The sequence below is a fragment of the Ambystoma mexicanum genome, chromosome 1q (assembly GCF_040938575.1).
Source record: "Ambystoma mexicanum isolate Mex_15411 chromosome 1q, UKY_AmexF1_1, whole genome shotgun sequence".
NCBI lineage: Eukaryota > Metazoa > Chordata > Amphibia > Caudata > Ambystomatidae > Ambystoma > Ambystoma mexicanum.
This window is the reverse complement of record NC_090922.1, coordinates 236257450-236283192: the sequence shown is the minus strand read 5'-3', so window position 1 is coordinate 236283192 and position 25743 is coordinate 236257450. Positions and strand designations below refer to the sequence as shown.

At 50.6% G+C, this 25743-nt stretch overlaps 1 protein-coding gene across 4 annotated transcripts in view; it reads left to right on the top strand.

Annotated features, from left to right (window-relative positions):
• Positions 1-25743, top strand: part of CNOT3 (CCR4-NOT transcription complex subunit 3) — a 1293124-nt gene that overhangs the window by 109198 nt on the left and 1158183 nt on the right. For all 4 annotated transcript variants that reach the window (XM_069637964.1, XM_069637947.1, XM_069637956.1 and 1 more), the window contains exon 2: positions 3507-3565. The gene's annotated coding sequence lies outside the window, so the exon portion shown is untranslated. The remainder of the gene's footprint in view (positions 1-3506; positions 3566-25743) is intronic.

Sequence of the window (25743 nt, the reverse complement as noted above, 5' to 3'; positions counted from 1 at the left end):
GGGCTGTAGGCTCCGACTGGGGCTGGCTGCTCCCTTCCCCCACTGGGTGGATCAGAAGCTGCAGGGTTCTCGCCAGGGGGCCGCTGCCGCATTGGTCTTTCCCTGTGTTGCTGCCGCTCACCTGCCAAGTGGTGGTCGGGTCCTGCTGAGGCGTGCAGGTGGCTTCACTGGCCCTTCAGATCAGGTGGCGCGCCATGCAGACCACCTGGGGGGGGTGATGTTTGCCAGACCCCGAAGGGGCTGTATTCTTGCCAACTTCAGTTGAGGGCCGGCCCGACATAACATGCCGAGCCGTCCCGTGTGGCACCGTAGTTTGTGTCACGTTCCCAGTTTGCTGCTCAGGCGTGGGTTTTCCTTTTTCACCACTAACTGGTATTTATTAGGATTCGCTGATGCATGTTTCCACCTTGCTGTAAGCAGTGCGATCGACCGGGAAGACTCGAATGAGAAGCATTCAGGCGTGACATCCACTGCTAATGTGGATTACCCACCAGATATCAATATAGGGGCCATCCCCTTCTTGCTCTTGAGATGCATATTCAGCCCTACTTAACCCAACTTGCCTTGAAAATTACCTCTAAGTTCGAAACACGTGTCAGCGAATCCTACTAAACACCTGTTAATGCTCACACAAACGAGATCTCGCAAGCTTTTTTTTTCAGAGAATTCTCTCCTGACATCTACAGTGTGTCTAGCGCAAAGGTGACAAGTCTCAAAACCGCAACTCAAATACCTGACAAAGGTGCCTTTGGTTTTGAACCTTACCTAAATTGGATAGCTAATTCAATTTAGTGCTAATTCAATTTAGTTTAGGAATCTTGCCGCTGCTTGTAGAGTTCTAATTTATCGCACCACCAAACATTGCCCTTTCTGCTCATGACAGTCAAAATCTGTTTTCTTTGACTAACTGCTCTGAGGGAAGAAACATTCTCCTGTTTTAATTGATGGTGTGGTGGAGGGGCCTGACTGTTAGGTGGTACTGGTATTAGTTTGTTAATCCATGCAAACATTTTAAACCTCATGTTATTTCGGTCTGGTACGAAATCGACATCTTAATCTGACCGTATTCTCGATTGATGGATTAATGATCTTTTGTTAAGGCCTGTTGGTGGTTTTACAATCTGATTTTTATTTGATCTGAATGTGTTCTTAAACTGGTGTATTTATGGATGATGTACACTTTTTTCATGTAATTTGTTAAATGTATTCCCACAGTGAAATGTAGGTTATTTAGTTTTTGCTATCTGCACTGTGCAGAATGTAATTGTTACGAGGCTATACTACTGTTGGTTTAGTTGGTTGTGATTACCATGTCTTTGTTTTTTAGGGTTTTAATTTGTATTTTTTTGGTAGGTTTTAGCTAGAAATTCTTTGATTTTTACCTACATTGTATTAACAATTTTTTAATTCTCTACTATTTTATATTTGATTTGTAATGGCATTGCTACCAATAAAGTTCTTGCTCTCCTCGAGAGGTGATGCAGGGTTGCTTTCTCTGTGAAGGGAAGCAATGGGAGTGCTTCTGGGCTTTGAAGAAAGACTCTTCCCTGTCTGAAGCCCATCTGCTCACGACTGCGACTGTTTCCTGCTCCCAATGGAACTGTCAACTTTTTGGCCAGGATCTTCACTTGTAAAGGTTTGTGTGGTCCTCCTGCGTCTCTAGTGTAAAAGTGCAGGCTGTGCTCACCAGGATTACCCCAACAAGTGGCACTGGGAGGAGATGGGGGAGGCACTGGGTGTGTTGATTGTACAGTGGAACTTTGCTCTACTCTATGCATGCACCCCTCCCTGTAGCCCCCCTTTCCACAATTCTTCATTCCATGGCCCCCATTTATCTTGATCGCTCCAGGCTGGGCCTGGAGCATTTGATACCCTTAACATTTAGTGTAGTCTGTCTGGCCTCCCTACAAGTGTAGATATCCTCTCGCAAGTTACAGTGCAGGGTTCTCCATTTGATCCTAAGAATTCTCTCGTGCTCAATCTCACTGCTTAGAGGCTGACTTATGCAAAGCGGGCCCTGTCCGACTGTGTCATGGACGTTGCACCCTTCAGACAGCAGGCTGGGTATAGAGTGTATCTGTGCCTACATGTGGTGTACATTTTCTGGCTGGTGGCAGGTGTATCTGGATTCTTTGTATTGTCAGGCTGCTTAAGAAATATTTTCTTCCTTTGGCCAAAGCCTTCATATTGACACTTCTTGATGGTCCCACTGTTCAATTTTAATTGGGTTATTTAACCAGTTTCCAGCATGCAAGTTGGTGCATGTGAAATGTGTATCTTGTTTAACATTGTTGATGGTTGCTTAGTTTGAATTGTTGCATTCGTAGCCTTTCCAATTGCTCATCATTGGTGGTTTTCCTGGTTGTCATAACTTCCACGTGGCAGGCGCAGTTGAATTCGATCTCTGTCAAGGCTCTTTAACTTGTCTTTTCATAGGAAGAAGTACATTTAAAGGGGAGGCCAACATTCTTTCCTAAAGTTGTCCAATTCCACTTGTCCTATAAGATCTTCCTGTTTTCTTCCTTCGGTCTACTCCATCCAAGGAGGTTTCATCGTCTAGGATCCCAGTTACTGTCTTCGACCCTGTCTAGGTGTATTGTGCGCGTTTCTGAAATCTGCGATCTGGTCCACAAGAAAGTACCTGCGGCTCTCGGGGCTTGTTCTGCCAGATGCATGGGCCTCCATCTCTGCTTTGTGTATGGCTGTCCCTCTTCTTGACTTCTGTCAGGCAGCTATGTAGGCATGTTTGTACATGCTTGCCAAACACTACTCCCGGAGTTCCTTACAGGCTCGCAATGCCTGCTTTGACCCCACAGTGGTGCTGTTACCTGGCCGAGGCGTTGGGATTTGTGCTTGTCTCCTGCCTCCAGGTTCAGGAGCGCTTTGGGAGTCTTTCATCTAAAATCTGTGGGTGGAAGGAATCCATCAGCGGGAACAAATTACTTGCCTTCAGTAACATTCTACCAATGGATTAGTCCATCCAAGGACTTCTCGTTGCACTTCCAACCGGCCCCTCAACCTATTGCAGTTCTACATTTTCTATGGAACATTTTCCAGAAAATTGGCAGAATTGAGATTGTGGGGCACAGCTGACTGTCTTCCCCCACTCGCCCCCCAACCCAGTTCTTAAGCCTGGAGGAGATTACTCGAATGAGCAATCTGTTTGAAGGACTTATCTAAAAGAACAATGCCATAAGGATGTAATTTGGTCTTTCCTAGAATAATGCCACATGTGCATGTAAAGCATTGATGCTGCAGTTAATTCAAAACTGAAGTTATGAATATTTGTTTTGTTTGATCTTTTCCAAGTGTTTAAAGTTGACTAACCTCCTAATACCTAACCTAATCAAATGATGCTGTTTGGAGTATTCAGTGAGAGGCAGAGTTGTTATTGCAGTGATTTGTCAGAGTGGGTTTTCCTTAGTTCAGGGTTCCGTTGAGTGTTAAACAGCAGGCTGTTATTACATTACATTGCTATGCTAACTATATTTTCTTTCCATTTGCAGCCAGCGAACCAATGCACTTAGGGGAGCTGGTGCCAGTGACGTCGGATATCCTTCAGAAGGTAAGGTATATTTTGCATGCGTGTTTCCAATGGGCCAAGTCTGTCACTGCATCAATAGTTATGGTTTTTGCCTACTCTGCCCTTGTTTTTACAGCTCCAAAAAAAGCAGAGTTTCATGTTCTTGTTTTGTTGTTCACACTGACCTATACTGAATGGGGGATACCCTAGCAAAATTGTAATGGTAGTGTCCCCATCATGAACCTCATTGACCTCCTCAGAATGCATCAACTGCCTTTGTGTCTCGCCCCCATCCATTGCTACTGCTATATTCACCTATAAAATGATCAAAGTAGCTATATCAAAATGTCCTTTGTGCCCCTACGTCCCGTGCCCTTTCCTCCATACTTATGGGACATTCCTCCGTCCTTTGGGATGGGACTGGAGCACTTTGTAAAAGCATCCAAAATTTTGCTAACATTTTTGTAGTCCTTCCCCTTTTTCTATGCGGGTACAGCATGCGGCTGTAACCCCGCCCATCTCTGCTCCGCGCATCTCCCATCAGTCCCTTTCTCCGCTCGCTCAGGACTGGACGCACTTGGATCCGCGGTAGATTTTCTTCTTTTTCCTCCTCTCTGGCTCTCGCTAGCGATCGCGTACTAGTCTGTCGTTTAAAGTAGACTTTATTGTTTCTCGTGTCAGCGACGCTTCGCGAGGGCGGATCCCCATCCTTTGTTTAGAGTGCTTGGGTCCCGATCACTGTTGGGACCCCTGTTTCTTTTGTGATTCCCTTTCGGTCTGGGCACTTCAACGTTGGTTAGAGCGCTGGGAGGTTGTTTTCCAGCGTACTCGTACTAATTTTCAATCCTTCATCGACGAAAAGAAGACCCTGGCTGGGAGACACCTTCCTGGGGTCTTCCTGGTCCGGGAGGGGCATTGACCGCTCTGTCACCGGGGCTTGCCCTGAGGTGCCTTCTGGCCCTAAAAAACTATCAGTTTTCTCTAAGGGTCTCCGTAAGGTGCCTTTGGATACCGGAGTGCACTCTGAGGCCCCTCCTGTGGGGGCTACTTGTAGACCCAGTTCTTCTGAGTCGTGGGGGTACCGGAGCTTGCACCGAGACCTCCTTATTGGCTTCCCTCAAAAGTACCGGGGTGCGCCCCAAGGCCTTGGCTGGGGTTGGTAAGACTGACCGTATGTTCGAGGCCCGCAGTGGAAAGGCTACTACCGGACCTGGGTCCGACGTCCCTCGTACAGAGACTAAGAAAACCAACAGTTCTGAGAGGCCTGGGAACGCCCGATCAGTGAAAGGGTTTTCTCACCGTTCCACTTTTGTGGCAACGCCAGAACCGCTGAGGGGGCAAGGAGTGGTGCCAAGTTCCTCCTTTACAGGCAGTGCCGAGGTCCTGTGAAGGCTAATTTGGCCATTGGTATGTCGCAGAAACATTCCAGGCCGCACAGTACCGGCTTGGCCGAGGTTCCTTGTGTAAAGGCTAAAGTTAAGACCCCTGATCCACCGGCGGGGACCCCTGCCTCACTTCCACACGTGCCGCAGTTCCCCTCAGGTGATGGCAAAATGGCGGCCGTTCCCGCCACGACCACGGTGGCCATTTTGCGTGCTTCCCCTACAACTACGCCATCATCGGGTATGGGGAGCAGTTCTGTAGGTGAACATAAGGTTCCTTGTGTGCACCCGTTTCAACAGTTTACGACTGGAAAGCTCGGATGCCCCTTCTGCACATCTCGCTGCCTGTGGGTTCAGCACCCTTGATTTATGTGGACACCTCCAGGGATGGGCCTGCTTGGCAACCCGCCCCTCTGCATCCTTGGAAATATCCTCCTCATGAGAGGCCTTCTCCGGCAGCTCCAAGGCTTTCTCCGGAGGACGCTTTTTTTCAGCAAGTTTCAGGTACTCATGCGTACCGACCCCATGAGGGAGTATTTCAAGGGTCTTATAGGGAGATATGCCCACCTGTGCCTCTGGCTCCATCTGTACCTCCGGTGGTTGTGCCTGCGCCGCCTTTGCCTACGGTGCCTCCCCCTACCCTTCTGCCCTTGCCTCCATTGCCCCTTGTGGACAAGGCGGTGCCCGACGTGGTCCAGCAGGACCCTGACCTGTCGGATGATGCGCAGGGTGATAAGGACAGCCCCGCTCTTAGAGCTTTTCACGACCGGGTACTGGACATGATGTGCCGATTGGATGTTCCAGTGCACGAGGCACCTGCTCCGCAGGAGGGTGTGCTTTCGGTGACGTTCACCTTGTCTCCTTCGGAGCAAACCGGCCTGTTCTTGCAGAAGGACGTTTTGGCCGAGGTAAGTAGTCTGGGAAAAGCCGCACTATGGACTTCATCAATAAGAAAATTGATGCGCGCTACAGGCTGTACTCCTCAGAAGAGGTGGCTCTAGCATCTTGTCCGCCCAGCCTCATCCACGGTGGTGGCTGCGGCCACTTTACAGTCCAGGCCTGCAGCATCCTCTTCTACGATGGCTACTCGGGTCCTGGGGAAAGAGGACCAGCTTCTCGACACCCTTGGGAGGAAGATTTTTGCTAGCTCGCCACTGCAGCTGTGGCAGGCCAATGCAGAACTGGTGTTAGCGGGGGCAAATGTGAAGATGTGGAAAGGTCTGGCAGAGTTTGAGGAGTTTATTCCGGTCGAGGAGCTGGACGACTTGAAGTGGATACCCCTTTGGGAAATTCCCACCGGAGGCAGCAGCGGACTCGGTTTTTCTCCCACTCCTCAGCCTCCTCTTCGGGTTCAGGTGGTAACACCACCGAAAAGCCCACCAAATGAGGGTTCTCTGCACTCGCACAAGACCCTGGTGGGAGGGCGCATTGCATCTCATTGGGAGGCGTGGCAGACCATCACTGAGGACTGGTGGGTTTTGTCAGTCGCTCGGGCGGGCTTCCGCTTACCCTTTCCCCCTACCCCAACCTTCAACCCTCCTTTCCAGCAGTTGGGGTCGACCTCCCTAAAAACCGAGGTTCAGAAACTGCTGGACCTCAGAGCTGTGGAACCTGTTCCCCTGGGGGAACAAGGGGAGGGCTTCTACTCGCGACTGTTTACGGTGCCCAAACCCAACCAGGCTGGCCTGCGCACCATCCTAGACCGTTCCCAGGTCAATCATTTCCTACCCCAAGAGAAATTCAAGATGATCACGCCCGGCCAGATATGGTCCTCTTTGCAGATGGGCGATTGGCTCAGCGTGGTGGACCTTCAGGATGCGTACATGCATATACTGATCTGGAATCCACACAGGAGATATCTTCGTTTCTCTGTGGGAGAGGAGCACTTCCAGTTTCAAGTGCTTCCTTTTGGCCTCAGCTCAGCGCCGCGTGTCTTCACGAAGATGATGTTGGTGATTGCGGCCTATCTTCGTCTGCAGGGTATCCATGTGTATCTGTATTTGGACGGCTGGCTCTTACGCAGTCCTTGCCCGTTGAAAGCCGCGTACAATCTTCAGTCTCTCCTTCAGCTCCTGTTCCATCTTGGGCTGTCGGTGCACTGGTGGAAATCTTCCATGACGGTCTCACAGGACTTGATTTTCCTGGGTGTTCGCTGGCACACGATCGACTGCAGGGTGTACCTGACCGGGGACAGAATGGCAGATCTGTTGGCCACGTGTCAGATGTTTGCGCAGTCGGAGAGCATGTCGGCCTGGTGGTTCCATTGGCTTCTGGGCCTCATGGCCTCGTGCGTGTTTGCTCTTCCTCTTTCTCGTCTCAATATGAGGCGGACTCAGACGGCTCTTCGGAGTTCTTGGCGTCAGGCTGTGGATCCGGATTCCAAGTTGATAACGATTCCGGCTTCCATGAGAGTGGACTTGGAGTGGTGGTCATCGCCCAGCAACCTGTTGGTGGGTGCGGGGTTTCAGAACCCAGCCCCTACAGTGACGATCACAACGGACTCCTCCCTTCTGGGGTGGGGTGCGACGTTGGATCATCTTCAGGTCTCGGATCTCTGGTCGCCTCAGGACCAGCTCCTCCACATAAATCTAGAGCTTCTGGGGATCTTCCTAGCGCTCAGGGCGTTCAGACCAATCGTTGCCAACAAAGTGGACCGCATACTCATGGACAAAGTGGTGTCTGTGTTACATCAACAAACAAGGGGGAACCACCAAGTCTCCCCCTATTGTGGACCTGTCCATCCAGATTTGGGAGTGGGCTGTACTTCATGGTGTCTGGCTGCTTGCAGTGCACATCCCGGGCCAGCCGGATGCCCTCAGCCGGCGGACAGTGGTCAGCTACGAGTGGGAGTTGAAGGTGGAGGTCCTCTCATGGATTTTCCTGCGTTGGGGCACACGGGAAGTGGATCTCTTTGCTACGGCGGTAAACAAGACTCTTCCTCAGTATGCCTCCAGAGGAGAGCTGGGAGCCTCATCTGGGGGATGCTCTCGAGATTCCATGGCACAACATCAGATCTTACGCCTTCCCGCCTCTGCCTCTAGTTCACCAAGCAATTTGCAAGTTGAAGAACTCGGTGAACTGTTCCCTTCTGCTCATAGCTCTGTGGTGGCCAGCCAGGTTTTGGTTCTCAGAACTTCAACACCTGTCGGTGTACCCGCCGCTCAAGTTACCAGTGACCCCTGATCTTCTTCACCAGGGGGAACAGCAGCTTGTGGCACCCCTCCCCACAATCGCTCAGCTTGGCGGCATGGTGCCTGAGTTCAAGTCTTAAGAACATCTCAACTTGTCTGCGGATAACATGCGTATTATTCAGGCAGCTAGGAAACCTTCGACTAGGTCCCAGTACAGGAGCAAATGGCTCAGGTTCTGTCATTGGTGTTTAAGCAAGCAGTTGGAACCAAGGGGGAGGCTACGATTGACACGGTGCTGTCCTTTGTATCCTTCTTGGCAGAGTTGGGTGTCCATGTTCTGTCATGCAGAACTTACCCTTCAGCAGTTTCCGCGTAATATTTTTTTAATTATTTTTTTTAACGTGTTTATTTTAAGAAGGCAGGTTATCACAATACATAACTTAAACATTTGCGACATGATGCACAGTACAATACAATGCGATATTTCTCCCATTCCCTCCCCCAGTCTCAAGTTTCTTCCCCCTGCTCCCGCTGGGGCTCCCCAGCTTGATTGTTCTCCTGGCCAATTGGGGCTTAAATGTCAAAGCCGGGAACTTTTGGTCATAGTCGAGGACCGGACCCCTGATGTTATGAAATCGATGTAGAAGGCCTGCCCCGGCGGCCGTCACCCTCTCAGCTATCAAGATGTCCCAGACCTTCAGCCACCAGAAGAGCATGAGGGGACCTTCCGCCGTCTTCCAGGTGCAGGCTATCGCGTTCCTGCCCGCCAATGGGCATTGGGATAATAGTTTGGCCTTGGGCCCTGACCTTGGGTAGATTCCAGGAATTGGGGCTCCAAGGAGAATAGGTTCAGGCTCTAGGGGCAGTTGCACCTGAGTAATGTCCGCAATAGTCGCCAGGCAATGTTTGCAGAAAGCTTAGGGCAGGACCACCACATATGGAAGGAGGAGCCTACTTGGCCACATTGTCTCCAGCAGTGTGGGTCGAGAGTGGGATGCATGTGATGGAGTCTTAAGGGTGGGAAATACCACTGGAGGAGGATATGATATGGCATTTGTAACGCGCCTATACACAAGTGTTTCAAGGCGCGACGAGTCGGGGGGCGGGGGTTTGCGACAAGGGGAGAACAGACAAAGATCCTACTAGGCCAGGTGTCATTCACATTGCGCAAGTGCAAGGGTAGGGGGACTGGGAAAAGTGCAAGGGGAGAGGGGAAGTGCAGTACATGCTTAGTAGACTACAAGATACATAATGGGGCCAGCTGGTGGCCAGTGCAAGGTAAGTGCCGGGAGAAGGGGCTGTAGGATACAGACCGTCCCGTAGTGCAGGTAGGCAGTGCAGGGAAGAGTGGCTGGGCCAAGGACCGAGATCGGTGAGTGGCCAGTTGCAGATTCACTGCAGGTTCAGTGATTTTAGGTGCATTCCCTATTGGTGATACATGATGAAGAGGTGTGGGCCTGGGACCAGATATCAACCCAGAGTTGGTCCTCAATAGGGTGGCCCAGGTCCTCTTCCCATTGGGCCATGGATCGGGGCTTGGAAATTAGGAAGTCCGGTTGGAGGCGTTTGTACAGAGTAGAGATTCTCCCTCGGGGTGACAGCTCGGTAAGGGTCAGTTCAATGGCCGTTGGGGGGGGTGGGTGGCTGCCTGGCGAGTCTGCGGATGAGTGCACCAGTGACGTAGCTGGATGTACGTGAACCTATCCTGTTCCTGAATCTTGAAGAGTTCTTTGCATCGCTCGAAGGTGCAGGGTTGACTCCCCCTCCCCCTCCCACCCCTTCCTCCTCGAAGAGTTGTCCCAGGGTCTCCAGGCCTCCTGCGATCCAGGGCCCAAAGTTTCAAATTGACAGGCCAGGTGAGAAAGTCGGGTTCATGAACACTGGGGCGAGGGGGCTAAGTCCCACTGGAATCTTCTTTAGTCTCAGCGCTTTGTCCCAGACCGAGATGGTATGTTTAGTGGACGCCAAGAGTTCCCGCCGCCGCTCCGGACGAGGGACGTGTGGGAGAAAGTGTAGAGGCAGGGGTAGCTGCGCCTGTTCGAGGTCTACCCATCTAGGGCGGTTAGTAAGTATTTGCCATGATTGAATACAGGCCAGCTGGGCCGCCATCTGGTGCTTTTGTAGATCTTGAACCCCGAGACCGCCGAGCCTTGCGTTGCCCAACATCGTGGATTTAGGGATCGTGGCTTTTTTCCCCCTCCAAATAAACTGCAGCATTTTCTTCTGTAGGTTTTGGAGGGCTGGGGTCGGAATCGGGACTGGGAGAGAGGAGCAAGCGTAAAGGAACCTCGGTAGAAAGTTCATTTTACACGCCGTGATACGGCCCATCAGCGAGATCTCCTGTGCTGCCCACCACTTGAGGTCTGGCTCCAAGTCTGTAAATAATGAAGGGAAATTAGCCCGGTAAACCTCGCTTGGGTTAGCTGGAATCTGGACCCCCCAGGTAACTGATTTTGCTGGTCGTTCATTGTACTGGGCACAGCGAGATTAGGGCTTCTCGGTCTGTCTAGGATAGGCCCACCGCCAGGTCCGCTAACTTCCTTGATGGCTAACTGGATGGCAAAACCTGTGACCCTTCCATAGCTTGCTATCTCTGCCAGGGCTTGAGGGAGGGAAGAGCGGGGCTCCGTAATGGTCAGAAGAACATCATCCGCGTAGAGGGCCAGTTTATGATACACTGAGCCCGATTGGAAGCCTTTGATTGCAGGGTCCAGCCTGCTCCGCTGGGCTAACGGCTCCATAATTAGTGCGAAAAGGAGCGGCGATGGCCGACATCCCTGTCTGGTTCCACAGGTTAAGACGATAGGGGAGGAGAGGGTGCCATTGACTCTGAGAAGGTTTTTGGGCGCTTTATAGTTAGCCAGTGTCATAGTGCAGAATTCCTGGCCGAAACCAAACTCTTCGAGGGTGAGCCTCATGAAGGTCCAGTCTACTCTATCAAATGCCTTAATTGCGTCCAGGGCCAGCAGCACCAACTCCCGGGAGTCTCGGGAGGCCAGCTACACCAGATCTAAGGTCCTGCGGATGTTGTCGGTGGTGGAACGATGTTTGAGGAAGCCAGTTTGGTCGGCGCTGATTATCTCCGGCAAGACCTGGGAGAGGCGTGTTGCTAGAATTTTAGAATGTTAGCGTCAATATTAAGTAGAGCGATAGGTCTATATGACACGGGATTCCTCGGATCGCCTCCCGGTTTTGGCAGTAACACGGTGATTGACTCCTGCATGGATGGGGTTATCGTGCCTGAGGTTCTGAATGAGTTAAACAGCTGCACCAGAGGCGCTAACAATTGAGGTTTGAAAACCTTGTAGAACCTAGCCGTAAATCCATCCGGGCCGGGGGCCCGGGATTTAAGGGCTTTTATCGCCACGTCCACTTCCTCGTCAGTGATCGGCGCCTCCAAAGAGTCATAGGCTGTCTTCTTTAGTTGGGGCAGCGCTGCTTCCCGGAGGTATTCCTTTTGTTCTCGCACGGGCGCGGTCATCACCTGGGTCAGGTGGGCCGTTGCAAGCCGAAGTTTGTCCTGGTCGGCATATTGAATTTTGCCATGTTGATCCCGTAGACCCACAATCGTGGTGTTCTTTCTTGTCTTGGCTAGTTTGGCCACCAGTAGTCTATTTGCTTTGTTGTTCCTGGCATAGTAAAACTGCTTAGCCTTCGCCATTTGGTGGGCAGTATGTTCAGCATAGTGGACCTCAATCTTCTTCTGCGCTATCCGGATAGCCCGCTGTGTTTTAGGGGTCCAGCCCTTCTCCTTATGGAGCCTTTCAGCTTTATCCAGTTCTTCCTCGAGGCTCTGACGAGTTTGTCGTCAATGTCTGTGGTAGGCCACTCCTTGCGCAATCAGTTCCCCCCCTCACCACTGCCTTCATTGCGTCCCAGTTGTTGGCGGGGGAGGTGTCTTCGCTGGGGTTCTCCTTGAAGAAATTGGTGATCGTGGTTGCGATTGTGTTTGAGAGGCATTTTGTTCAGAATCTGGTTATAGAACGTCCATCTACGCTGTTGGGGATTAAGTGGTTCCTGCATTTGGATCTCCAGGGCCACCGGGGCGTGATCAGACAGGATTCTGGAGCCTATTGTTACATCGTCGGTGAATGTAAAGATTTGCAGGGATACCAAGAGAAGGTCTATCCTGGAGAATGTTCTGTGGACATACGAGTAAAAAGTCTGTTTCAGACGGATGGAGTACCCTCCACGAGTCCACCACCCCTAAGTTCTGAACAATTGCAGGAGAGCCAAAGCTGTAGCGAAGTCGCCGGAAGAGGGCAGGTGCGACTTGTCCTTGATGGGGTCCGGGACCCCATTGAAATCACCCCAATCACAATCTGGCCTTCCAGGAAGGGAGAGAGAGCTGTACTTAGCGACTCGTAGAAAAGCACCTGGCCTGAGTTGGGCGCATACACAAACTATGGAGTACAATTGCCTATCGTTATGTATCACCCCTCCAGGCAGCTCATGGAATCTAGAATCTGAGGGTTCAGCCCCTTCCCAAACAGGATTGCTGTGCCGCTTTTCTTAGAATCTCCAGATGCGAAGAGTTGCTTTGGAAAGTTCCGGGAGCGTAAGCGACCGTGATCTGCCGGCAATAGGCGAGTCTCCTGTAGCATCGCCACTGCCTGTCATTCTGGAGTTTCTGCAGAATGGACTTGCGTTTTGGAGGTGAGTTCAGTCCCCTAACATTCAAGGAGACAAAGCGCAGAGTCTGATTTTTCCGGGACTAGCTCCCGGTGCTCAGACAAATGGGGAGGGGGAGAAGATGTAGAGGAATTAGCCATCATGTTGCGGAGTGTGCAGCCATAGGGACCCTTGCCTTCGGGGTATTTTGCTCGGCCCGCCAACGGGAGGACCGAGATTTAAGCAGGGGTGGCAGACCGGTTGTGGGTCGGGAGCCCCCCCCTGGCCAATGGGGCCAACGAATACTAAAAGGCCAATGTGGCCAAGATCATCAATGGTCTTAGTGGATCGTTTCAAGGACTCATTGGTGGAAAGTGCCTTGGAGCTGGGCATGAGCCATGGAGTGGTGCCCGCTGCATTGGGAATTGCGCTCATCTGTGTTCCTGTGGGTGCTGCTCGGGTCCAGAATGTGGGACCGGCGAACCGGGAGTGTAAGAGACGGCGTCCTCCTCACGGGACCCCGCTAGGCTATTTCCTCTTCCGGAATCTCGGGACCTTCGACCAGGAGTTTTGTGTGGGAATAGGAGCCGCCACAGGGTCCGAGCCGGCTGACGCCTCTATGGGCGGTGAAGGTGAGGGGCTGGAAGCGTCCGGGTTCAAGTTGTTTTTAGCATCTTCCGAGTGGCTAATTCTCCTTACAGAGCCTTTGTAGGAGAATCGCAAAGCAGTGGGATGAAGCCATCTGTAGCAGACTTTTTGGGCTTGAAGAAAGGTAGTTAACGGGCGGAGGGCTCGCCTCCTCTGGATCGTGAAAGGGGATATATCTTGAGAAATCTGGCGGGGGGGGCTCCCCTGGAAGGTGATGTCATCCTTGGAACGGCTGATCGGCGAGATGGCTTCCTTTGTGGTGAAGAAGTGCACCCAGGTGATAACGTCAGGTGGGCCATCCGATTCCACTCCGCGTGTGAGTGCGGTCTAGGAGCAGCTGCGAGTCATCAAGGTCCGGGAGGAGGGTTTGAAAGAAGAGGCCCACGTATTCCGCCAGCCCCTTGTCAGGGATCGAGGCAGGAACCCCTCGGATATGGAGGTTGTTGCGCCGGGCCCTATTTTCCAGGTCCTCCTGTTTGTATTCCAGAATGTCACATTTGTCCTGCAGGAATCTGATTGAACGCTGGACCTCGGCTAAGGCAGAGGAATGATCCCGGGAGCAATCCTCAACCTCCCCCAATCTCTGTTCTGCCTCAGACCTTTTTGTCTGTACTCTCGAGTTTGGCAGAAAGTTCCATCATGCAGGACCTGAATTCTGCTTTGATATCAGCCATAAATTCCCAGATATCTTCTCTGGTTGCCAGTGGTCCCTTGTTATCCAGAGATTCCCGCGAGGCAGAGGGGCAGGAGTCCAGTTTCTTCGTTTTTTCAGATGACATCAACATGGCTGCTATGTCTGAGGACTTGGAGGATTTCTGTGGTCTAGACATTGTGTTGCTTGGCGGCAACTTAATGGCCGCCAAGAGCTCTGTAGCCTCGCAAGAAGCCAAGGTGTGTCACTTCACTCGTGCAGATTATAGCCTTGTCCGAAGGGGAACAAGGCTGTGGGCAGGGGCGCCCCAGGAAAAGTTCAGAAGGTTGGAGGGGGAGAAGAAGAGTCAAGGGACCCGCACGCGGGTCAAGCCTACCACCAGCGTGGGTCGGGATCTCTTGTGGGGGGGGGGGGGGGGGGTTGGTGCAGAGTGTCCAGGCGGGCGCTGGGCCGCCCACCCACAGAGGCCACGGGGCACGATGAGGAATCCACCAGGGGCGGGCTGCCGCAAAAGCTCTCCGGCTTCTCCCTGGATCCCTTACCAGGGAATTGTGGCCCCTACCTCTTTCTGGCTGTAGGAGGGCTACCAGGCTTAACTCCGGTGCGGGATCCTCCCGGGGTTGACGCAGGGGCAGGTGGGGGACCTCTCTGCACGCCGATTGCCTCAATTGCCTCCGGTGCCAGGGATCCCCCACTCAGATTTAGGCTCCGGCGCTTCAGGGGATGGGGGGGGAAGGACAGGCCGCTCCCCGCAGATAGATGGTGCCAGTCCGCTCGCCACGCTCGGGCGTTTAACTTCCCCAGCTTGTATGCTGCGACCGGGTTCGCCTCCATATCCCTGTGCCGTGTGCGCACAGCCGTGCGTCCGCCATCTTGGTTTTCTCCGGCGGGGGAGGGAGCCGGGATCTGGACTGCGATTTGGAGCGTAAAGCTCCGATATCAGCCCCTCATCTCAGGACAGCTTGTTCTCCAGCGGCTCCTACGTCTGCGGCTGATTTCGCTGGATCGATTGGGGCCCAGGAACCGCATAAATTCAGGCACGGCAGCGGGCAATCCACGGGCGGCTTCAGAGGAGCGACCTCATCGAGTCGGCTCCAAGCCACGCCCCCTTCCCCTTACCTTTTCACGGACCAATGCTTTTACTCTGTGTAACCCAGTGGTTGAGAGGCATTTTGCAGGCTTGACACGCCTCTATCCTCCAATTTGTAGTCTGCACCTGTTTTGGGACCTAAATGTAGTCCTGACTGCGTTGTGCCATAAGCCTTTCGAACCAATGGCCATGGTGGACATCAAGTACCTATCCTTGAAAGTGTCCTTTTTGGTCGTCGTTATGTCAGCAAGGCGGGTGAGTGAGCTACATGCCTTGTCGGTGGAGCACCCCTTTTTGGTCTTTCACAAGGATAAAGTAGTCCTTCGGATAAATCCTGCTTTCCTGCCGAAGGTGGTATCTGAGTTCCACCTGAATCAGTCGATCTCCCCGTCGGTCTTTTTTCCAAACCCTACCTCAGAGGCAGAAAGGGTTCTGCATTGTCTCGATGTCAGAAGGGCTCTTAAGTTCTATCTGGACAGAACGTTCTTCACGGTTTGTGACCTTTGGTAACCCTCAGGGTAAGCAGGCGACTATTTCCCGGTGGATCGCCGCCTGCATTAGTCTTTCACCTTCCAAGGGCTGAAGCCTCCTAAGGATATTCATGCACACCTAGTGCGGGGCAAGGCAGCCACGGTTGCTCTTCAGAAATGTCCCCTGGGAGTCCATCACTAGGGCAGCTACTTGGGCCTCCCCGTCTGCTTTTTGTAAGCATTATTGTCTTGACATGAGCTCAAGAGCTGATGCTCAGTTTGGTCAGGCTGTGCTGAAGAACCTTTTTCAGTAAGGGATATTTTCATCAACCCGTAGTTCTTGTAAGGAGTGCTTGGGAATCTCCCATAAGTATGGAGGAAAGGGGACGGGACGTAGGAGTATAACCAGGTTACTCGCCGTAGTGACCACCTTACTCCTAGTCCATAGTCCCCTTTCCTCCATACGCCCGCCCGCCGTCCCCTCTAATAAGGTTCCTCTGTTATTGCTAATAGGTCTCTGACATGGCGATATAAAAAGACTGATGGGCGATGCGCTGGGCAGAGCCAAGGTCGGCTGGGTTACGGCAGAAAGAGGAAGGACACATTTTTGAAAATTTTTTGGGTGCTTTTTACAAAGTGCTCTGGTCCTGTCCCACAGGATGGAGAGATGTCCCATAAGTATGGTGGAAAGGGGACTATGGACTAGGAGTTAAGGTGGTCACTACGATGAGTAACCTGGTTATACTCCTACGTCCCGTCCCCTTTCCTCCATACTACAATGAGTAACCTGGTTATTCTATCACCTCCTCTCCTCAACTCCCCCCTCCAGACACACTCCATTCTGAACTACTCAAGTACATCAGAGAGTGCAATGAAGATGTAAAAGGCTTTCTTCTGGGTATTTATCAACAACCACCACCCTCTCCTAGTGTCCAGCGCTAACCTTTGTGGAGAGATGGCGCAGTGAAGCCTTGGTTCAAGAGGAATTTCTTCCCCAGTCCACTGCTGGCCTACTATGGCGAGTGAAACACAGTGCAACTGTTAGCTGGCGATCCTTTTCTAGCCCAACTAAATGAGTGGGATGATGTAACCTCTGCCAATATTGGACTCTTCTCTTCACCAATTTGTGTTTAAAATGGGGAGTAGCCATGTTTCCTATTGTTGCTAGCTAACCGTTCACCTCATTATTGGAGAAAGCACCATTCATCTATCAACTGACACTGTTTCTAGATCTATACTTTTAGTTGTGGAATAAATCACTGGTAGTGCTTAAAGATTACTTTCAGCCTTCCCTATCCTCAATCGTGGTTTCCTTGAAACAAATATGACTGCCTAGTTTATCTTTCAGTCTGGAATCTTTTTTCGAATGGATTGTCCTCACACTTATTCCTCATCTTACATATCTTGTCTCCAGCTCTGCTGCTTAGGAAAAAAATGTCACCAGAGGGCGCTGTGCTTGAAGCCGCAGAGTTGAAGTCCCTCGAGGGCCAACGTTGACGTCATCCGCAGTATAAAGGGCTCGAGCCGCACCCGTTACCTCGGTTCCGTTTTTCCGAGCACTGCTTCGTGTCACAAAACGGCGCATCAGTTTATCTTCAACGAAATGTCGGGTTTTAAAAAAATGTCTGACGTGTGGTAGAAAAATGTCAATTGCCGACCCTCATCGCAATTGCCTTTTGGTCTTTGAGCCCTGACCATCGGGTCGACTAATGTGGTTCCTGTCAGGCTACGTCCAATAAGGCTCTTAAGGAATGGAAAGGTAAGCTGGCAGTGGGGGAGGAATATTATAAGTCTTCGAAAAATAAAAAAAGATTCAGGAGGGTCGAGTGGAAAGTCTCGACACAGGTCGAGGAGGTTGAGGTCGAAGAGTCGCTCACGGAAATCCTCCTCGTCTTTGTCCAAAAAAATCGAAGAAGCGACATCATGGATCTTACTCCTCGTCTGAGAAGGGTTATTTCCTATCCTTCCAAGCACAATGCCCCTAGAAAATGGGAAGCCTTTAGGGTTCGATGCTTAATATTTTCGAGAAAGCGGCCCAGACCCCCTCGAAAAAGCTGCGTGAATAGCATGCCCCTGTCCACTCCAAAGGTGACGGAGGGAAATCAAAAGCGAAGCATGCAGGATCCGACAAAGTCGAGGGTGTCATCGGAGGAAAGTTCTCCGACACCTCATGAAAAAAGAATGAAATAACCGGTGTATAAATCGGGGGTAACTGAGGTCGCAATGACGTTGACCTCAAAAGTCGAATATCGACTCGATGCAGCCTTCGAAGTTGGCGTCGATACCTTCTGCAACAGTGTCGAGGCCTCCCTTGATGATGCCGAGGCCTCCCTTGATGATGCCGAGGCCTCCCTTGATGATGCCGAGGCCTCCCTTGATGATGCCGAGGCCTCCCTTGATGATGCCGAGGCCTCCCTTGATGATGCCGAGGCCTCCCTTGATGATGCCGAGGCCTCCCTTGATGATGCCGAGGCCTCCCTTGATGATGCCGAGGCCTCCCTTGATGATGTCGAAGCCATCTTCCATACCATCAATGCCTTCGATGCCTTTGTCGAGGCATTCTTTAATCCGATGCCAAATCGATGCCCATGTCTAAACCTAGGTCAATGTCACCCCCTTTACCAGAAAAATTCTTCCAGCCTCAACCCAGGCAAGAATTATTCAAATCTATTTCCTCTATCTTTCAGGAACAGTCCTCCGAAGAGGATGTTACTTCAGATGGGGTTAGATTTGGAACCAAAGAGGTTCCTGAGGAACTAGTAGGCCCACATTCTAAAATGGATGATCTTTATGCCTTCATTCAGCCAGTGGCCTAGATACTTACCCTGAATTAGAGTTTGAGAGACCAGACCCTGCAGATCATGCAAACCCTGGGTGTAGAAACCTAATGGGAAGCGTCATTGACTTCTTGGGATGGAAAACAGCTGCTCAAAGATTCGACCACGACGATATAAGACCTCCTTAATGAGGGACCTCAAAGGGACCCTGTCCTCCCTTTTCATAAGGCACTACAAAAGAGGGTGATGGCAACTTGGGATACCCCAGATTCTGGGCCTGCAGTTAACAAAAAGTTTGGGAAAGTACAGGCCATACTCATCAGATCCCGAGTACCTTTCTAAGCATCCCTCGCCAGAGAGCTTGGTGGTACAGGCTGCAACTTCCACTCTGCAGTCAGCTTATCCTTCGATACCACCTGATGGGGATGACAAAGTCGATGTTTGGGCCCGGAAAGTCTTCTCTTCGGGCAGCATGGCCCTTAAATCCACAAATGTAACTTGCACTTTGGCAAGATTTACATACACCCTGTGGGACTGTATGACCTCAGCGGCTGAACACATGCTGGAGGGTGAGGAATGGGATGGTTTCCTGGCGATGGTGAAAGATGGAAAGGAGGCTATGGAGGAATGCCTCCAGTCAGGATTGGTCACTGCTGATCGTGTAAGCAGGTCCATGGCATCTAGCACGGTCCTACGCACTCACGGGGTGGGGAGCCCACACCAACAATCTAGCAATCGGCGGTCATTGGTCTCCATCGGAATCCAAACTACACATCAACCTTTTGGAGCTGAAGGCAATCGGACTAGCGCTGAAGGCCTTTCTGCCCTCTGTACGGGGAAGGTGGTGTAGAATCACTACCACTGTGTAAGGAGGCAATGCAGCTCTGGTTCTGGGCAATGCAAGAAGGAATCTGCCGGCAGTTCACCTAGCCGCAGAGCAGAACACGGCGGCGAACGCTCTGAGCAGGCAGAGCAGTCTCTCACGAGTGGGAACTAGCTCTTGAAGTCATTCGAGATCTTCGCCCTTTGGGGAACCCCTCAAGTGGATCTGTTTGCGACTAGTGTCAACAGGAAGTGCGAACTGTACTGCTAAAGGGAATTTCCCCCGAGAGGAGCCCTAGGCGACGCGTTTGTGGTGGACTGTGTATTTACACTCCGATACGAGATTCCGCCAGTCCCCGTGATTCCTCATGTAATCGGGAGGTTGAGAAAGTTCAGGAAAATCATGATCCTAATTGCCCCGGATTGGTCAGGAGGACGTGGTAGCCGGACCTTCTGGACATGTCCATCTGCCCTCCAATACATCTTCCACAAAGATGGGATCTTCTCTCGCAAGAGGAAGGTCTGGTTCTCCATCCGGAGGTCAAGATACTCTGCCTTCACACATGGTTTCTGAGAGGATGAGATATAAGGATTGGGACCTCCCGGATGACGTAATGGAGATTTTGCTTTCAGCCAGGAAGCCAGCAACAAAATCCATGTATCGGTGTCATTGGAATAAGTTCAGTATCTTTCGAAGGGATAGGAATGTGGGCCCATTCTTATGTAATACTCCGACAGTACTGACTTTCTTTTTCACTTAGCCAATTAGGGTCTCCAATTTTGCACTTACTTAGCAGCGCTATCTATCTTCAAGCGCTCCTCGAAGAGATTTCTTATTTGAAAATGCCTTTTAGTTACCCAGTTTCTAAAAGGACTGACAAATGTGTACCCTCTGCCTTTTCAGGTTCCCACCTGGGATTTAAATTTAGTTTTAAAATTTCTAATGTGTGCCCCTTTTGAGCCTTTACATTCTTGCCCGTTAAGGCTCCTCACTTTGAAAACAATTTTTCTAGTGGCTATAACCTCAGCCCCCACAGTGAGTGTGAGAAGGCTTACAAGAGTGCCTCCAACTCAATTTTCCATGGGGACAAGGCTTTTCTAAAGGTCAAACCATCCTTCTTAACTAAAATAGTCTCCGATTTCCACCTGTCACAGAAGATTACCTTGCCTTCTTTTTACCCTCTTCCACATGCAAGTAAAGAGGGAGAGATTGCATAGACGGGACCCAAAAAAGGCTCTAGTTTCTATATTTCTAGACTGGCACATTTCTGACAATGTGACCAACTATTTGTTGGATATACAGGACACAAATTGGGGCTTGGAGTGTCTAAGCAAACTCTACTCAGATGGATAATTCTAGCAATCTCGGAATGCTACAAATTGGCTGGGAAAGAGCCTCCAGATGAGAGATTCACCCTTGGATCTTGGATGCTGAAGATCAATGGCATTCTTACTCTTCTTTAAAGAAGAAACAAACAGCACCATCAATCTTCCTTGTCCTTTCCTCGCCCGACAGGTGTCTGTTAAGTTCCCCCGAGAAAACCGCCTCAGCGACTGAATGGGAAAAAAGTTGGAGGTATTTTCAAAGGTGGCTCCTACTGGCCTCCAACGAGCCAAAACATTCATAGATCCCATCCTCAAAGACTGGCAGGAAATCAGTTAAGGCGTGCCCAAAAGCTGAATTCAAATGGATTGTGTCCTTCCACGTATTCCTTATCTTTGATTTATTTTTATTTTATTGGTTAAAAATCAGTTCAACCTTTAACAATACTACAAAAAAGCAGATAGAATTGTTCATAAAAGCAACAGAGAAAATAAAACTGATGTAAGGGAGCAATGCGGCAATTTGCGGGTAGCCCCTCGGGCAACAACCTTCTGTGGCGACTGCATGGGCGCTCCATTGGGAATGTGGACTGCATTGCAGATGATGCGAAGAAATTGACGTGTTGGGCTGCTGCCTAGCGGTGCCGGTGGTTATGGTGACTTTGTGGGTTTCCATTGTGTTATGGCGGTGGGTTGGGCTGTCGGTGACAGTGGTACATTTGTGAAATATGGTACGTGGCCAAATGTTCCCATGCATGTCTCACTTGTACCCAAGAGCCTAGGGCGTGGGCACCACCCCCGCAATGCCTCCATGCATGAGAGAGCAGTGAGGCAATTTGTGGGTAGCTCATCAGGCGACTACCTTCTGTGGCGACTGCGTGGACGCTGCCTTGGGAATGTGGGAGTGCATTGCAGATGTAAAGAAAGTGAGAATGGGTGACATTGCCACATGGAAGAATTTATTACCATGACAGTTTTGCAATATGGACCCTTCCCGCAGCTAAGGGTAGTTGCACAGGCGACTATCCTTTTTTTGGTGAGTGCAGGCAGCTTCCATTGGGCATGGGGAGTGAATTTGAGACAATGAGAATATTTCCAGTCTCTGTACTATGTTGTGTTGTGCCTGCAAAGCCCCTATCTGTAGTCGGGAAAGCTACATGGCCACATGGTCCCATGCATGGCTTTATTGCCTTCTCGTCAGTGTGTCCAAGGACTAGGCTCTTGGGGTGCATGGGCTGAGGCCATGGGCCTCCGCATGTACCCAAGAGCCTAGGCCTTTGGGCACAATCCCTGCAACGCAATGCAGCCATGTATGGGACTACTGTGATTTTGGTATGTCGATTGCACACATGTATAAAGAGTGCTTTCTATTTGCCTTAGCTCATTTGGAGAAGTTGTTATAGCCATACCTTCTGACATCCCACAGACTTTTAAATATGGAAGTGTCCTAAGGTACTCGCGTTTGTAGATTCATTGTGGAGGACATGTTGGAGTTCTTACAGCAGCAGTGGTGAGACATGCCACCATTTGCCTTTTGGAATGGTATGGCCGTGAGCAGAGCCTTGCTTCAGGGTGTGCAGGAAGACATTGGAACATGCGTGGGAGCACTGTCATAATGGTATCTTGCGGGCACACATGTATGCACCGTGCGTTTCATTTATTTTCGTTAACTTCAGTAAGTTATTATAACCATACCTTGTTCCATCCCACACACTTTCCAATATGTGAATGTCCTGAAATACTCTCCTTTGTAGAATCCTTGTGGAGGACATGTGAGACTTGCTACAGCAGCATTGGTGAGATATGCCCCCATATGCTTTGGAATGGTGTGGCCGTGAACAGAGGCCTGCTTCAGGGAGTGTAGTAAGACCGTGGGACATGAAGGAATTTGTTTACAGTGACACTTTTGCAACATGGACCATGTATGCAGTTAATGACATATAATTCATTGTCGGGTAGCTGCACAGGAGACTACCTTCTGAGCCCATTGGGGATGGGGAAGAGTATTGCAGATGATATTGGGATATTTCCATTTGGTGTACTATATTGTGATGGGAGTGACAAACTCCTACTGCCTTGTGTGCATGGCTAGGGCCATTTGAACTAACAGTGTGGACACTGGAAGTAGGTTACAGAATCTTGCCTTCCTTGGGGCCGTTCCTATACTCGTATGTAACTCCAGCGTACACTCTTGGAAATATGCACGTCTCCGTGGGTGCTCACCATTACAGAATGTTTGGACAACATTTTGCAGTTGGTACGCCACCAGAGGTGACGTGAAGTGCCTTCAATTGCATATGGTGTACGTCATTGGACTTGTTGCCGTTCACGGAGTGACGTGCCACCATTTGTTTGGTATGGTGTGCCCCTGATAATACCCTGTGCTTTGAGAGTGAAGGAAGATATTGCGACATGACACGAGTTACTACGCATTACACATTTAAAGTATGGATAATGTACAGACTGAACCACATACATTTGCACCGGAACAAAAACATCAACGCTGTTGAGTCCCGCCATATACAGGACAGCAGGCCATCTGACTGTTAGCTTTCTTTTGCGTACTTGTTGAGATGGCCAACGAATGCGGTTGGCATTCTTATTGTGTGCAATTGTAATGTGTGCACCGCTTCCATTACCTATACATGTGGGCGGCATACACTATCGCAACAGTCAATGGCATAGCTGACTTTAGTTGTGGAGAGTCGTTGCTCACGGTGTGCACTCCAGGTATTTTTGTTATGTGCGTGCCAAGCGTAGCGCACTCTGTCATGTGAGCACCTAGCTCCGGAAAGGAACAACATAAACAAAAGCAGACATGCGCAGACAGCGTACGGTTCCAGAAAAATAATTCCCATACTTTACCAACAACACTGTGAATTGTTGCAAGTGCTTTATTTTGCCACAGAATGGTCACAAGAACGTGGAAGGTGGCTGCAATCACTGCTCTATTACTTTGCAAACAAAATCCAGTGTGCAATGTAGTCTGTGAACTTCTGTACTTCTTTTGTCTTCTAGCAAAGTGGAAAAGATTATTTTGTGGTCCGTGTGGAAGAACACATTTTCTTTGCAAGGTAGACAAGGTAGCAGCTGTTGCCTCTGGGATGCCTTACATAATAAATGTTTGCAGGTTGGTTCGTATTGCTGGAACTGCAAATGGACATACAGGCCCATATCGGTCGGGTCAGATAACGACGGAAAACACATTGCTTATGGTAATCTTCAATGCTTGGTCCACTACCCGTCTGATGGAATGTGTGGCACGTGCAGGTATCTGAGAAGAAAAAGGAATAAGAACAGATGTAAGTAGCCGTTATTAGTGGCAGCGTACAGGACAATAGTTTGCGGGAAGTATGTCGTATTAGGTGGCTGCCTCATGGACCATGTAGTGTTATTGAGTATCGTCATTTCTGATGTTTGTTACTCTGCTTAGAATCACATGCTGTGCATAGTCCGACATCCAGTGGTCACTGCAGAGTATTGCATTTTGTTTTTCGTAGTCGAAAAGGGGACGTCGACAAGGTGTCTATAACACTATCCCTATAATGACGTGTATTGTACTCCCAATCCCTCACGCGTCGAGGTCCCTCAGATTGTTTTTTTCTGCCCAGATATTGGTCGCCTTAACGCGGAGCTAGTTCGAGAGAAATTGCAAAACTTGTACTCGTCCCTTTGGTCGTTATTATACATTACATTAGATCCCTCCTTCGACGGTGAAGCTGTTTCACTGCCGAGGAAGAACTTGGACGGCGGTGACTTAGACAGGCGATCCTTCGGCGCTGCCGAACACGTGGCATGGCCTTGCCGGCCTAAGACCGTAGGGAGAGTGGGGGGTCATGGGACATTTCTTTCTAATTCTAAGAATGCCTTTCTCTTTCACCCCCCCCCCTTTCCTTCGGGGTCGTTATCACTTTTAATTGTATCCTCAGCTATGGAGAGGACTCCGTTTAGTTTTTGCCCACGCTGTAAGGGCAAATTCATATGGAAAGATGAGCACAAGCGGTGTAACCATTGCGTAATCCTCGACCACAACGAGGACGGCTGTGCGGCCTGTAAACTTCGCCCAAAAACTTTAAAGGACCTCAGGGTCAAGAGGTGGGCAGCCTACGCTGTGTCTAGAGCTGATTCCTCACCCACCGCCACTGAGTGTGTTGAGGACAGTGATTACCCGACCTCCGCGCCTCAGCATCTGTCCCCGGCCCCGACAAGTTCGGCTCACGTCCTACTTTTCGGGATGTACACCCCGGCGACGCGGACGAACACAGAAAACATAAACCTAAGCACACAACCCACGGCACTTCTTCGAAGAAAGCCCTAGCGCCAACGGAGACGCCGGGCCCACCGGCGTCCTCCAACTACCGTAAGGGTTGCAAGCCCTCCCCGCCACCGCAGACACGACTAGCGACTGGGCTACCTGCAGACAAGGGCGCTACCACCAAAACGCCAGGCACCTCGTAAGAGTGCGACTGCCGCCGAAAGACTCGGCACCGCCCAGCACGACGCCAGACGAACCCTCGACTGAGAAATTAATAGTCGAGCGCTTGGCTCGTATAGTTTCCACTGACAGCCAGAGACGGACGGCGAGTGAAGTGATACGCCGAAACCCGCTCACAGGCCAGGGAGCCGCAGAGAATGCCGGAAGGGAAGCAGGGACCGCTCCCACCTCCAAACGAAGGCCCTAGCCTACAAGAAGGTTTCTCGGAAGGCGAAGGAACTTTATCCTCGACATTATGGGACAGATCTAGACAGCTGCAGGCAGAGGAGCCTCCTTTTTCGCCTCCAGACCGTTCTGGGTTACCACATTGGATATTTGAGAGATTCCAATCATGTATGGACAAGCTGGATAGATTTGGCCACTCCTGAACATAAAACACCTAAGAGGCCAAGGGAGTTACTTCAGGAGGACCCCAGGGCTAAATATACTAGACTATTTGACCCCCTTCAAATGGAGACTAATACTTATGACATCACTGAAGAAGATTCTCACGTCCAAGAGGATGATGAGTTCTTAAATAGTGAAGACCAACAGAACCTCTGAGGTTTTGAGAAAAAACCTGACATAGGTGGTGGGGCTTCGAAGAAGACCCAGATGAAGGTGGCTCACAGCCTTGGCAGTCCCCAACAGCGTCTACAGACCCAGAGATCCTGAACCTTTCCTCTCCTCAAACCACACCGGTCAGGAACCCGTCACCTATAGATGACCGACCAACTTTCAACGCGCTACTTCGGAAAGCAGCAACGCACTTTGAAATTGAGACTGGGGAAATTACTCCCGATATTGATTTTGTAGAAAAAAACACTAAGGAAAACCCTC